This window comes from Mirounga angustirostris, unplaced genomic scaffold (genome assembly GCF_029215605.1).
Source record: "Mirounga angustirostris isolate CCGP_5_RB_7025 unplaced genomic scaffold, mMirAng1.0.hap1 SCAF_13, whole genome shotgun sequence".
Lineage (NCBI taxonomy): Eukaryota > Metazoa > Chordata > Mammalia > Carnivora > Phocidae > Mirounga > Mirounga angustirostris.
Genome location: NW_026991721.1, coordinates 97,663,656 through 97,680,253, shown reverse-complemented (window position 1 = coordinate 97,680,253; position 16,598 = coordinate 97,663,656).

The following is a 16,598-nucleotide window of genomic DNA, read 5'->3' as shown; positions in this document are numbered from 1 at the left end:
TGCTGACTTCTCCACAATCATAAAGGAGGCTAGATAGCAGAAGAATCATGGCTTCAATAAGCTGGCAAAAATTAATAGCTAATGAAAAATTCTATATCCAGTAAAAATATCTTTCAATAATGAGGACAAGTTAGGACATTTTTAGGGAAGCAAAACAGAATTGTCTTCAACAGACCCTCAGTAAAAGAAATTCCAAATGATGTATTTCAGGCAGAAAGATTATTCCAGGTAGAAGGTATAAAATGCAGAAAGGAATCAAGAGAGAGAGGAATGTTGTAAATAAGTGGGTAAATCCACATGAGCATTGAATGTACAAAACAATAGCAATGTAGTCTTGCAGTTTAAATTTAAAAACTATAGAATTAACAGAGTGATAGTGTTCTAAGATCTTTGTATTGTCCAATATATGGGTTAAGATATTCACATTTGGCTTTGAAAATTTAAGGACACATCTTGTGATCTTTAGAATCTATTGGTCATGACTTAGCACAGGAAAACAGAAGCAAAGCATTTCAAGAAGAAAGTAATTTCCATGATAACATTCTTTGTTATGAAATCTATTTTGTGTTATATTAATATAAGCATTCCAGCTTTTTGTAACCAGTGGTAGCATAGTATGTCTTTCCCTATCCTTTTATTTTATATAAAATCTACTATCCATTCATGATAACAAGAAAACACTTTGCAAAGTAGGAGTGGAGGGAAACCTTTTTCTTTTGATAGAGTACATTTACCAAAACCTATAACAAACATCATACTTAACGATGAAGCTCTGAAAGCTTTCGTTTTGAGGGCAAGAACAACACAAGGAATTACACAACCTCCACTTCCATCAATTCAACATTGACTAGAGGTTTTGGCCAACACAAAAAAGAACCTTCCCTCTCTTAGCCCCCTAAAAATGATTGAGAAGGGAAAAAAAGTTCATCACTTAAAAATGATATAACTATGCACATAGGAAATCTCCCTACTCCCCCCAAAATCCACAGATGCATTTTAAAATTGAATAAGAGAATTTTAACAAGTTTGCTGGCTGCAAAATAAATATAAAAACATTTGTTAGAATATTTGCACTGCCATATATGAAGACTTACTGTAAAGATATGATACTTAGTGTGTGCTGTGTTGGTACAGGGATAATTAAAACAGAGCAATGACACAGAATAGCAAGCCAAGCAGTAGACTCTTGATACAGCAGAGAGGCGAGCACCACAGAGCATTAGATAAAAGACACTTTTCAGAAATGTTGCCAAGACAATTGGATATCCATGTGAGAGAAAAAGAAATCAGATATCTGTCTCACATCATCCACTAAAATCAATTTCATATGGATTAAAGACCTGGTTATGAAGTCAAAATTATATTGCTTTCTGGAATTTCAGTTCCAGAACAAGTTACTATAGATTGACTTTTCCCTGCTCCTCCTCTCCAAATATAACTAAATACCCAGAAATTATTAAACAGAAAATGATAAAAAGAACTCTGAAAGCTGGAAAGAAAAAGGCAGACATGGCTGGAGACCCTGGGGCTTGAGGAATGACAATGTGATGATTTCCCTGGGTTTTCTTTTTATTTTTCATGTACCTTTGAACTGGGCACCAGAGAAGCCTACAACTCCAGAACCACTGTCAGGTGTACACAGGAAGAAGAAAAAAGAGAAGAAAAGAAGAAGAAGAAGAACAAGAAGAAGAAGAAGAACAAGAAGAAGAAGAAGAAGGAGGAGGAGGAAAGCCTTCTGTCTTTGGCAAAGGACCAGGAAAAGGGAAGCCCAACAGAGATCTAGTAGAAAACCTCAATCCTTACAGTGAAAACAGCCACCTCAATCCCTTCTCCACAACTAGAACCCTGGTGGGTGGTTCCATCTCCTTGAAAAACAGCAGCAGGAAATCCCCAGGCCGTCCAGCCCCTGCTCCATAAACCAGGCTCGGTGGGTGGTCTAATCCATGTGCATCGGTGAAGTGCTAGGCTGCCCCATTGCCTGCTGCACAACGGGGGCACTGGTGGGTTATGCCCTCTAAGAGTGGGTGGGTTATGTCCTCCAACAGTGAAGCCCTGTGTCTCTCTGCTTTCAACCTAGTGGCCAAAGACACCCAGGCCAAGGGTTTTTCTCTTCTCCACCAAACGTCTCCCAGTAACAGCAGGTGGCTTAAGGAAGTACCTTCAGCCACTCCAGACAGTGCATGGCATTGGGCAAGTGTCCTAACAGCACTAGAAGAAGCAAAGCAAGCCAAAATAACATTGCAAGGATTCAGAAAATGAAACTTTCATTAGAACTAAAGCCACAAAAGCAGGGCAGAACCCTTATGTTAAACTTTAAAAGGTTAATTTTCTGCTAATAATAATTTGGATAGGATCAAGAGTCCCTTAACATAATATCCAAAATGTCTGGAACATAACAAAAAATGATTCTTCATACTAAGAAACCAGCAGAACACAACTTGAAAGAGAAAAGACAATCAGTGGATGCTAATCCCAAGATACTGGAATTATCTGACAAGAATTTTAAAGAGATTCCCATAAAACTGCTCCAATAATCAATTACAAATTATCTTGAAGTAATAAAAAAGATAGGAAATCTCAGCAAAGAAATAGAAGTTATAAAAAAGAACCAAACAGAAATTATAAAACTCAAAAATACAATAACTTAAAAAAAACCTTGCTGGATGGAATCAAATACAGAGTAAAGATGACAAAGCACAGAATCCATAAACTTGAAGACAAATCAATAGAATTTGTTCAATCTGAACAATCAAGAGAAAATAGACTGAAAAAAAAAAAGAACAGTCTTAGGGATTTATGTAACAAATAACTAACATTCATATCATTAGAGTTCCAGAAGAAATAATGGCTGACAACTTTCCAAATTGGTAAAAGACAAAAAACTACAGATCCATGAATCTGGGTTAACCCCAAATAGGATACACCAAAAGAAATCCATAAAAGACCCATCATAATTAAACTTCCGAAAACTAATGAAGAAGAAAAAAATCTTAAAACAACCAGAGAGAAATGACACATTACCTATAAAAGACCATCAATTTGAATGGCAGAGGATTTGCCATTTTTCAATTTTGAAAGAAGTGTCAGCCTTGATTCTGGTGAGAGCAAGTTGGTTTTTTGTTGGTTTTTTGTTTTGGGGGGTTTTTTTGTAAACATAGACAAGCTTACTTTAAAATATTTATGGAAAGAGAAAGGCTCTAGTGTAGCCAAAACAATTTTGAAAAAGAAGAATAAAGTGGGAGAGACCCTCTCCCTAATGTTAAGTCTTACTATATGACTAGAGTATTCAAGAAATGGGGTACTAATGGAGGGACAGACACATAGATCAATATCACAGAATAGAGAATCCAGAAGTAGATCCACACAAATATATCCAACCATTTTTTTAACCAAGCAAAAGCAACTAATGAAAAAGGATAGCCTTTTTAATAAATGGTGCTGGGACTATCCTCCACATAAGATGGAGCTTGACTTAAGCCACACATCTTATATATAAATATCAACTCAAAATGGATCATGGACCAAGTTCTAGGAAAAAAGCAAAGTAGAAAACCTTTGGGTTCAAAAACTCGACAAAGAGTTCTTAGATTCGACATCAAAAGCAAAATCTGCAAAAGGAAAGGATAATCAATTGACCTGATTAAAATGAAAAACTTTTGCTCTGCAAAAAAGTCTATTAAGTGGACAAAAAGATAAATCAGACTGGAAGAAAATATTTGCAAAACCACATGGCTAACAAAGAACTTGTATCCAGAATACATAAGTATCAGAAGTTATTAAAAAATTAAATTAAAAAAATCCAATCCGAAAATGGGCAAAATACATGAATAGACATTTAATCAAAGAGCACATACAGATGACAAATAAGAACACAATGTCAGACATTATTAGCCATTAGAGAAATGCAAATTAAAACCGTGAGATAGCACTACACACCTATCAAAGTGGCTAAAGCAAAGAATAGTGATAACACCAAATACTGGCGTGGATGTAGAGAAACTGGTTCACATGTATATTGCTGGTGGGAATGTAAGTGGTGCAACCACTTTGGAAAATAATTTGGCATTCCTTTTAAAAAAAATAGACTTACAACACGTGTACACTTAGGCAGTTATTCCAGAGAACTGAAAACTCATTTTCACACAGAAGCTTGTACAAGAGTATTCAGAGTAGCTTTACTGTAATAGCCCCAAACTAGGAACTACCCAATATCCTTCGCTAAGTGGAAGATTAAATAAGCCATGGTACATTTACATCATGGGTTACTACTCAGCAGTGAAAAGGAGTGAACTTGATCATGTAGCATCTTGGATGAACCTCAAGGAAATTATGTTGAGTTTAAAAAGCCACTGTTAAAAGAATATGTGCTCCGTCATTCCATTTATATAGCATTCCTGAAATAGCATAGTTACAGCAATAGAGAACAGATTCGTGGTTGCCCAGAGGTAAGGACAGAGAGAGGGGGGTAGCTATAAAGGGGCAGCACTAAGGAGTCTTGTGATGATGACACAGTTATGTATACTGATTATGGTGGTGGTTCCACAGACACATGAGTGTATGCGACCCCAGTACAATCTGAGTATGTTGTACGGATGGTAGCAATGTCTATTTCCTAGTTGTAATACTGAGCTCTCGCCATGCAAGATGCTCATGATAGGAGAGGTTAGGACTTGCCCGTACATTTTTTTAACACTTTTCTGTGACTACAATTATTTCAAAATACAAAGTTTTAAAAATTATATTTCTCTTAGATGATAAAATAGAATACCCTTATGGCCCCAAGGTAGGGAAGAATTTTTTTTTAAACAAGATACAAAAGGTACTAGGTATAAAGGACATTTTCTCAGTGTTCAATCTAACTCAGACTCCCTGTGGCACGTGATATTGTTATTTATCAGGAAATCTCATTTTAAAATTGTTTTCTAGCTTGCCTTCTACTATACTTAAACCTATCCGAATTTTCCTTTTGTCTCTTGGACTTCTTTATTCATTTGATAAAAAAAAATCCTGAGCGCTTATTATGCACCAGGAACTCCTTTAGGTGTGAGATACAGTAGTGAACAGAACAGATTTTTCAAATTTATAAGCTTCCTATCCTGACAGGGCTTACAGTTTAGTGCTAGTTGGTAGATGAGAAGACAAAAAAAAAAAAAAAAGTGTAAGTAGTTAAGTAAAAAATGACATGTCAGTGATGAGCGTTATGGAAAAAAAAAATAAATCGTGGTCAGGAAATAAGATGCTGGGGAGAGAAAAATGGGCAGTTTTAAGTAGGATGGTCAGGGAGGTCCTCATGGAGGAATCTCTGGACAAAGAATTGAAGGAGAAGACTGTGCCATGAGGCTATCTGGGGGAAGAGTACTCAGAACAAAGCAAGAGAAAGTCTCCGATGCCTGGCCTGCTCTGGGACAGGCAAGGAGCCATCCTGCGCACGCCCAGGCCCTGCCCCTTATCTGCCGAATTGCAAACTCTAGAAGTGGGGTCAGCAATCTGTGTTTTCACGACCCCTCAGGTGATTCTGTTGTCCACTAGTTTAAGAAACACTGCTCTAAATGATGTGCAAACCATCTGAGAACCTTGAGCAAAAGAATGACATGATCTGATTTACCTCATGGCTTCTGTGTTGGAAATACTTTGTAGGAGGAGCAAGGGTGGACCCAGGCTCACCAGTCAGAAGGTTGTTGAGATGATCCATGGGAGAGATGGCAGTCTAGGGCCATCTTGGTGGAGGTGGGAGGGGTTTACAATCACAGATTCCCAAAGGCTCCTCTCCAGAGGAATTTTTTTCTTTGGGGCTGGGTCACGTGATTTCACACATAACTCCCACAGAGAAGATGCTCAGATGCATGAATTCGCACTTTGCAGAGCTCCGGGATATTTTGTAAGGAAATACCACCACACTCGTACTTCGAGGAACTACTCTACATACTTCAGTATCTGTGCTATATAAACTTATTCTGATTTATTCCCAAAGAAGTTTAATATTTCCATTTCTGGACTCCCTGATCCCTCATAGGACTCGTCAATCCCCTCATATCTAGGAATAAGGTCACTCTGACTCCAAAACCCATTAAAAAAAAATATTTTGTCATCTATTATCCCAAGAACCGAAGCCCCGGCTAGGATAAGTCTGTCATTTTTCAACGGTGAGGTGTGTTTCCTGAGAATGGCTGGACTTGGTGTTCGTGGGATCCCTACCACCAGTGCACTGACAAGCCCATAGTTGGTTCAGTTATAAATGTTGACAGTGACAGGTGATGAGGATGGAATGAATGTTTATAAGAATTACATGCATCTCTGAGTGTTTATTTATTTGATCTTTTTGAAATTAATCTTAGAGTTTCTACAACGTGTAATGCTAAACACATGTCACTTATTTTGAACTTAATACAGTGCATGGAAATGTTTATAAGAATTAGAGGCACTGAAGAGTCTGTCAGGGATAGACTATTGACACAATCTGCTTATGCCTTCTGAAAATTGTTTTTAGTCATGGACAACTATATGTTGTTCTTTTAAGAGTTCAAGCGCTGAAATCATTATTGTTGTGCTTAAGAAGAATGAAATTGTTAATTATTTTACAATAAAATATGTGAATAAATAAACAGAGTACGTTAATATTTTATTATAACTGTTAAGATTTGCCAGAACAGCATTCATTACACCGGGTACAACTAGTAGATTCTATTTCTCACGTCAAGTCTTATTGATTGTTAATGACTGCTTGGAGCTCCATGAGAATTCGAAGACTGAGTCTGATTACAGCAAGAAAGGGTCATGTTTAGTGTGAATTGTCTGCCATTGGTGGGGGTGCCACAGAGGGGGGTGGCTCTGGAGCCCCATAGTGTCCAATACTTCCACGGGAGCAAAAAGAATCAACTTTATTAAGATAAATTCAGAATTTCCAAAACTAGATGTCTCTCTTGGCTCACCACTCTGAACGTGCCCATCATTCTCTACTGTGCAATTTACAGGTGCCTCACTGTTTTTCTAGTTGCCATTGTGTCTCTATAAAATACTCTGTTTGGCTTTCAGGGTCCTTGGGAATTTGTCTCGGCCCACCCCCGCCCATGCATATTATACCCACCCGGTCTTCTGTGCATACCCTTCATTTCAGTTAGTCTGGCTTCCTTGTCCCACACAGAAATAATGATAATTTTGCCTCTGAATACTTTTTAAAGTGACCACCCTTGGGGCACCTGGGTGGCTCAGTTGGTTAAGTGACTGCCTTCGGCTCAGGTCATGATCCTGGAGTCCCAGGATCGAGTCCTGCATCGGGCTCCTTGCTCAGTGGGGAGTCTGCTTCTTCCTCTGACCCTACCCCCTCTCGTGCACTCTCTCTCTCACTCTTTCTCTCTCTCAAATAAATAAAATCTTAAAAAAAAAAGTTACCACCCAGCCTGAAATGTCCACTGTCCTTGTCTCTGTCTATTCAATTTCTATCCATCTTTTAAGATGTGGTACCATCCTCTATAGACTATGGAGTCTTTCCTGATTACCCTGATCCCTCTTCCCTGACACTCCCATTCTTGATTTTCTAGAAACTTTGGGTTAACCATGGAAGACAGAAACCACAATATCTTTCTTAAAGCAAAAAATAGATGAAATACTGAGAATTGAGTACTGTTGAAAAGTCTGGAGGAGCATGCTTGTAAAATACTGCAGAATTTATCCACCTGGGAAGCTGCTTCCAACGCCCAATCTTAAAGGTAAGTAATTGAGATAAAACCCTAGAACATTTGGTTTAGGGACATGCCATTTTAGGTCAAGTCCAGGAATTCAGGGTGTTACCTCCATTATAACCATTGTCTCAAGAGCTACATCAATCCAACTAGAGCACACTGGAAAAAACAGGGGTATGTCCTGTGCCTGACATCTCGGCATCCAAGAAGCTAGTGACTGGATTCTGAACCATGCTGCACAAATTCCACACCTCACCACCTGTAAAGGGGTCCTGCCTCTGCCTTCTGGATCTTGCATGAGTAGACATAATTGCCTGAACCAAAATCTTAAAATCCAGCTGAAAGAGCCTGGGAAATGTAGTTCTTCATATTCTACCATCTACAATACAGGAAGGCACACCAGAGAGAGGGTGGGATGGATGAGGACACCTATCTGCCGTATTTGTCACGTTCATCACAAATTACTAAATTTAAAAGTTGCAAAGCCAATCCAGCCATTTCCCTGTTTAAAACCACTCATCGCCTCTTAATAGCCTACATCAGGAAGCCCTAACTCTTTAGCACGGCATAGAAGGCTCTCTATGGCTCTCTATTGTGGAGGACAGCTAGTAATGTAGTATGTGGGGGAATTCAAAGTCATGGGTGATTTTCTATGTATTCATCAGTTATTTTTTTTAAAAGAAGATAGTGACAGAAATGAAACTGTTTTCATTTTCCCCTTAACTCCCCCAATTTAAACAACCTAGCAACTAAGATATCACTATTACGGAACCTGGACTGGATCGATGACGGAAGAACCAAGTGGCACCCGGAGATCTTGGAGGATCAGAGGTTTATTTAACGCTGGCGGGCTCAAAGAAGAGTGGTCTCCAAAGGTCTGAGCCCCTAGCACAAACAAAGGGGGCAATTTATACACTTCTACTTTCACATACTTGGCACTTTTGGTGCGTGTGCAAAGCGGGGCAGGGAGAAGAACCCGGAAGAGCCCAGGGCCAGGGGCTGGGACTCTCTCTCTGGCTTGGTCGGCCATCTTAGGACACAGATTTTCCTTATCATCACAACCAAGGAGCCAGGGAAAAGATCTATAATAAAAGTTGGAATTGTGGAGTCCTGATGAACATGAGAGTGAGGGAGAAGGTCAGAAGAGTCATATCTCAAAAAGTGCGGTATAAGAAAACCTGGGTTTTGATTACTTTGCAAATCAACAGAGCTGGGGAACTCTAGTGGCCTGAAGCTAGAAAAACCATCCTAGTCATCCTTCCATCAAAAGCCCTATTTTACATTTGTAGGGTTTTCTGATACCGAAGGACACATCCTGCGAAGAGATGCACAAAATAAACTGAGATGAAGCCCAGACGTTCACGGACACAGTTCAAAGCTATGGCAGCTTGAGGCTGACCTGCGAGTGAGCTTGGGGGGGCCACCCTCCATGCTTGGGGCTCACACTGCCTCTATGACGCTCGCTGCGAAACAAACGTGGAACGCTGTTTTTGCTTTTTGCCTTTATCGTGAGAGCACAACTCCTCCTTGGATTTCTTTCAGTTGGTGAAAACAGGTACTGATGTAGGTCTTTCATCAAAGCAGGGTGGCCTAACGCAAACTTCTAAAAAGTGGGGGTCCCTGCATCTACTGTTTTCTGTAGCTGGTTATGACACTGAAGTTCATATCTAGGACTTCCTTTGTCTGTTACCCATTTCATATAGCCCTTGACTTTAGTTAACACCTCCACTAGTTGTGAGTCTATTCAGGGTACGGGGGTGCTTTAGACCCATGCCTTCCTCTCTAAAGGAACTGAGCTGTTGACCCTACCTGTAGAGATGCAGAGAGACCTTCGTGAACTTTTACCACTTTTGATGAAGCCACACCAGAGGCATCTCAGGAGAACCCCTGCGTCAATTCCTTTCTCTTCCCTGCTCCCCTTTTGCAGCGGCAACCTTATTTTATCTCTATACTGAAGATTAACTGTCCCATCTAACACTGGCAAATTATTTTTTTGCATCTTTTCCCAGGAGCACGAGAACCCCAAAATATCCAGGAGATGATCACGACTTCCCATTCGGTGGAATAATGTTTGTGTTTCTTAGTGGACACACTCCTCCATTGAGAGGCCATGTAGCATAGTGGGTAAGGGCAGGAGCACTGAACTTAAACCGCGTGTGCTCAGATTCCAGCACCACCATTTACATCTCTGCGCTCAATCTCCTCATGCACAAAATGTGGACAGTGTAGTATTTTCCTCATAGAGCTGTCATGAGGACTGATAGCTATAATAACTATGAGGTATTCCATGTAAGTCATACGACACAATGGCTGGCACATGAGTGCTTGTTATTAGCTACTACCACCGGGTGCTAAACAAGAGGAGCACAGTTACAAGGACCGGAAACAAACCAAAAACAATCAAGAAGCTCACTAGATATAACTGTGTGCCTTGCACAACCCCTCTCAACTCCAAGCTCAGGCGTGTCACTTCTCCAGACCGAGGATTACATTGGGGGAAATAGCATCATGTATTGGTTGCTTATTCAAAGCATAATGTTAGTCCAATCTCCCAAGATTATTCCACAACTGGGACAGATTTTTTTACAAAAGTTTTATCAGGCCATCTATTTCTGGCTGATGGTGGCATGATAAGACAATGAATCCCATAGGTTTTGGCCCATTGTCTTCATTCTTTTCTGTAAATTATTTGATAAGAAATAATGTGGGGACTGTTATGATGACATCTAAGGCATTATTTAGATCACAGATGATATGGGGCAAAATCATGTTGAGAAAAAAAGAAAATCCTAGTCCAGAGTAGCTTTCTCTTCCAGTGGGGGATGGTGGTAGTAAATCATTGTCCTTTCATAATGGAAGGGTGTGTAATCAACCCACCAACATGAGGCTATACGGTCACCTTGAGATATGATACTCTATCATATGACAGGGTTGTTGGCTGTTGTTTCTACAAATTGATGAGGAAAAGTCCTTATTCTTAGTCTCTGTTCCTGTCGGCTTCTGTTTACATGGCTACACGGATCCGGTGTTTCATGTATGAAATACTGCGAGTATATTGTTCACTTCTTCAGAACATAGACTATGCTCTGAAGAATAGAATCCCAACACAGACTTGCTTTGCTCATGAGAATTCGAGCAATGTTTTAATTTTCAATTGCTGCCATAAAAAATTACCACAAATTCAATGTCTGAAAACAACACAAATTTATAATCTCACAGTTGTGTAGGTCAGAAGTCTTACATGGATCTCACGTCACTAAAATGAGTGTCAGCAGGATTGCATTTCTTTCTAGAAGCTCTGGGGACTATCCATTTCCTTGCTCGTTCAAGCTGTTGATGGAATTCAATTCCTTGAAGTTGTAGGAATGAGGTGCTCACTTCCTTGCTGGTTGTCAGCTGAGGGCTGTTCTCGGCATTTAGAGGCCCTCGCATTCCTTAGCTCATGTCCCAATTTATCCATCTTCAAAGCCAGCAATTGCAGGGTGAGTTCCTTCCACACTTTTAATCTCTTCCGCCTCTTCTGTTGTGTCCCTCAGACGCTTCATCCAGAAAGTGTTCTCCACATTTAAGGTCTCATCTGATTAGATTGGGTCTACCAGGATAATATGGGATAATCTTCCCATCTCAAGATCCAAAACCTTGACCACGTCTGTGAAATACTTTTTGCTAAGTCACGTAACGTGTTTGCAGGCTGCAGGGATTAAGGCGTGGGCATCTCTGGAAGGCCATTATTTTGTCCACCACAAGCAGGCACCGCAATGGCAAATGCTGGAGAAGAGAGCTGACTGATGTTTATCTAATTCTCTGTAGTAGGAAACTTTGGTGGCTAGTTACATGGGACACAATAGTATACCAACCCTCCAATTTTGCTCCTTCCAACTCCCTAACTATTTGGCTAAACTATTAGCAAGCACCCAGATCCTTCACTCAGTTCATCTCTCTTTCCAGGTAAAGTGGAAAATGAGATGTACAGGTCAAAGGCAAGTTAAGACATTTCTGAGAAAGTCATAACGGTGTATACTTGTCCCATCAACTGAAAGAAAATTGCTTCTAGTGTCCTCCATTTGTTGGAAATTGCAGAGAAAAAAAAAAGCATTTGTCAGATTAATAACTTTATACTCAATACCGAGGGCTGTACTGATTTGTTCTAATAAGGAGACCATGGAAGAAAAGGCACCTGCAGTTAGACTTACACATTTTTAAGCCCACAACATCCACTGCCAGGGCTCAGCTATCCTGGGCAGGATAAAACCAAAGAACCAAATGGGTCTGTGAATTATAATCATCAATCTTGCATTTTTCCAAATATTTGATGGTGACACTGATTTTAATAATTTTCCTAAGGATGTGGTTTCTATTTTAATGTATTACTTTGGTAGGAAGCAGACCATGTAGAGACTTTCCTCTTGTTTCCTCCTGCCATGATATCTCTTCCTCCTGTTGGCAAAGGGGACTGAAAGAGGATTACAGCTGGGTATATTCATTCCATTAATTGCAATGGGTTTTAATTCCTGTTGGTCTACTACATGATGTGACTTAGTTCAAAACTCCGTTTGTCACTTGTCTTACATAAGCCTCCATTCTGACTGTTAGATCACTGTGGTGTTCTGAGTATCCAGGCAGTAGTCTAAGTTTATACCTGATGTCTAATATACATAAAGAATTTAGATATTTATCTTTCTCAAAGGGTAAATATCCACAAGTACCTTTGAAGAAGGGTAGGAGGAAGATTTTAAGTGTGCACTTAATATTTTCACAGGATCTTTCCCCAAGTGTATCCAGTCTTCCTTTCATTCAAGGGTTTCTGTGTCTTTGAACTTGAGATTAGGAGTGAGGGGTTGTGACCACCATAACATGAAGTAAGGCCTCTGCTTGCTCAGTCATAGTCATTAAATGAGACTTCCGTAGGTCTGGCAGTGAAAGTAATGCTCTCAAATATTCTACCTGGTCTATCCATTTCCCTGCCCCTTGTAGCTAAGTGGTGCCACGGAACCAGATTTGTTCAATGGACTATGAGCAGAAGTTAACATGTTTAACTTCTGGCTGAAGTCTAGAAGAGCAGGTATTAGTTCACCATGTAGTCTCTTGCCTTACCATGGAAACTGTGAAATCAGATTACAAGAATGAACCTGTGAAATCAGATTACAAGAATGAAGCGGGCTCTGTCTCTAAGTCACTGCATGATCAATAGCCCTAGAGAGTCACTCAGGCCTGTACCAGACTTTGTGTAAATGAGAAATAAACTTTTAAGTGCTGAGCCACTGACACTTGGGGGTCATTTTATTAGCACAGCAGATCCTAATTCATTAGGGACCCAATCCTTATAGTCAAAGGACCGCATGAGCAATCAACCACCATCAATGATCTTGCGGGTTAGACCATTCTATTTACCATGATAATACTTCTTTCTGTTATGGCAATCAAGCTCATTCTGCCTCTGCCAATTAAGTGGAATTTAATTTTTTATCCTGGAATCTTTCCATCACGTTAAAACCAGGGAGCCCATTTTAACTATAGCACCTTCCTTACCATCTCTGGACTATATAGAAGAGCCACCAAAGTGTTTCTCAAAGACGCCATCACTTCCTTCATTAAGATCTATCTCAAGGCTTCATTGAAGGGAGATTTTTCTGGGCCGTCTCTAGCAACATAGGGAGTGGGTGGTGCATTGTGATGAACCTACTTCAGACTTCCTACCCTCCCAGATTAAAATTCTTTTATCTACCCTAGGCCAAAATGTTTCTGGTACCTCAATTTTATTTAGTGAGGGTGGACACCAAACAGGTACATATTAACCAGTTACACAAACTATTAGAGCCCTGACCAACAAGCACACAAAAATGGGGATGTCTGGTAAGTTCATCTATATCAAAAATTCAGTCCAATATAAAGTTATGTTTTGTCCAATTTGATGAGGCCCCTCTAAATTCATTCCCACACACATTCCAAAGACTTTTGCACATATAAGTAAAGAAAATCCTGCAATTCTTTGGGGATAAAGTTCTCTCTTCCTTGATTTGATTTAGTGTTTTCTCTTTAGAGTGTGCTTGGATCTAATTTAATTACATGTTTGGAGAAAAGAAGGGATTGGGAGTAGAGGTATAGAGGGTAGATCAAAAGGGACATTGGCTTATTATTGTAAGGCAACTCTCTTGGACATGGGCACAGGAAGGTTGTTTCCAAGGGTGTGGGAAGTTCAGTGACAGGTAGGGGTCCTGGGTACCAAGATGCCTCCAAATTCTGCCACACGTATCTAATCCAGCATTTCAAAGTTTTCTTCTTTCCTGAGCAGGGGCCCAACTGAAGAGACAATTTGGTTAATTCAACAGATGTCATAATTTGGTAATCTGAAGGGGACAAAAGATCTCTCTGATAAAGCTGGTTTTCACTTATCTTAATCCTAAAGATATAACCAAAAAGAGATTCTTTCATACCCCCTCACAGAAAGCCTGAGAATTCAGAAGTTTAGGTGCATTGTTTTCTTCCAAAAAAAAAGCCATCAAATGCCAAGATAAATAACTTCCTTCCCCCTGTAGTCCTTGAATTTCCTGGGCCTTGCCCTCCTTGAGCGCTTTATTCCAGATGACTAAACGTAATATTTTAATTAACTATTTTGTTACTGTGTACCATAAATGAGAATTCTATCCTGGGGTAGCAACAGAACTCCCATTGCCTTCTGCCTCATCTAGGCTAGGTATCCAATCCCAGCTGGAAATGTGTCCATTACAATGTGCTTGCTATGTGCCAGGCACTGTTCTGAGAGGTTTTCATGTACGAACTCTTTTTTTTTTTTTTAAAGATTTTATTTATTTATTTGAGACAGAGAGAATGAGAGACAGAGAGCATGAGAGGGAGGAAGGTCAGAGGGAGAAGCAGACTCCCCGCCGAGCAGGGAGCCCGATGCGGGACTCGATCCAGGGACTCCAGGATCATGACCTGAGCCGAAGGCAGTCGCTTAACCAACTGAGCCACCCAGGCACCCAAGATTTTATTTATTCATTTGAGAGAGAGAATGAGAGACAGAGAGCAGGAGAGGGAGGAGGGTCAGAGGGAGAAGCAGACTCCCCGCCGAGCAGGGAGCCCGATGCGGGACTCGATCCAGGGATTCCAGCATCATGACCTGAGCCGAAGGCAGTCGCTTAACCAACTGAGCCAGCCAGGCGTCCCGAACTCTTTAAGCATTAAAACAACCCAAAGAGAATGGCACCATGAATCATCCACCCTTAAGAATGAGGAACTGCTACACATGGAGGCTAATTCACACAGCTGGTGAGTGGCAGAGCTGGAGATTCAAATCCAGGCCGTCTAGCTCCCGAGCCCGTTTGTAACCACTGTGTTTTGCTGCCTCTCAATTTGAAAGTGGGATTCTTATCAGTTGATATGCTTTCGTTTACAGGAAATAGAAACTGATTTTTGCTATCTTAACAAAATGATGTTTTATTAGAAATTTGTCGGAACTGACAGAAGCAGGCTGGAATAACAAACAGGAATTGAGGTCCCTATAGCGGGCCAAGGAGAAGGAAGTGCAAATAACCATTGTGTAGGGAACGTCTGGCCAGGACAAGCTGTTCTGCTGTCACTATTACTACATCATCGCTAACTTCATGAAAGCATTCAAACCTCTCCATCATCACAATGCCACTCACTGAAATGTCAAATTCTGGGACAGAAGCCTCTGATTTGCAGAGCCTGTTCATTTGCCGATGCTGTGGCTGCCAAGGAATGGACAGAAGGAGGACTGGATCTTTGTGGCTTCCCTAGTGGGAGAGGGGTGAAGCCCAGTTTTATAATGAAACTAAATACAATAAGGGAATCTCACAAAATAGTAAAGAGGTTGCTCAGCAGACCTCAAAATGCTGTTTGCCGTAACTTGTAAAGATCTAAAATGATGGGGACCCTGCAATCTCATTTGTGCCTAAACATGCAAGAAAGCAAGGAACAGATATGCCCCAGTCTTCCCACCCTCCAGATCCTTCCCAACTTCATTATATAGTTGAATAGACTTCAGTAAAGAGAGGAAAACTATCCCCATCCCCATCCCTGAAACACAGCTGTTGCTGTGATGCAAATTCTAGACTCAGTCCATTTAATGAGGCTATTTTTGTCCAATGACGTGGCAAACCCAGGACACACCCTAGACTATTCTAAGCTTAGAGCTTCTTCTCACATCCCTCTGTGGTATTGGTTACCCACAGCTCCAGTTGTCCCAGCCCAAGTCCAAAACCACCAAACTCAGCCCATCTGGCTTTCAGATAAAATCTGATGCACTGGAGTCAGCAACCCGCTTTTAAGAAGTTTTAGGCTGGCCACGATGTCAAAATAGGCCAACTGCCTAGATTCCTTGCACTCTCTTCCCTCTGTTTCCAACCAACCTGGTAGCACCATCAATTTGGGTGAAGCCCTAGGCAGATAAAATAGAAAAATAACTGAGAAGGTTCTGCTCTTGTTTCTTTTTACCATTGTCCTGGAAAACTCTTGCCCAATACCTATGGCTACTCACAGCCCTGGTCCAATTATTCTCAGAAGTGAAATCAATGCCTGTACCTATAGAAGAAGCTTTGTCTGTAAGGAGCTGATGAAAGAACTCTGCCTGTCAATCTGTCTTTCTAGTGCCCAACTATGGGGGTGAGATCGGGGTTTCTGAAACCTATATCAGCTTACTAAACCAATGGACAGAGTTCTTCATTCATAAATATCGATCAACAGTCACAACAGATATATGATAAGGTCTATGAATGAAGGTTCAAGGCAAGCAAGCAGAACTGACCATCAATGAAACAGAAATGATGAAAAGGGGTGGCATAGAACTTTCTATACACTGGAGAGATGATTGCAACCATAAAACAGTGCAATCGAAAAGCAAAAAGAGGGGGATGCCTGAGTGGTACGGTCGGTTAAGCAGCTGACTCTTGATTTCGG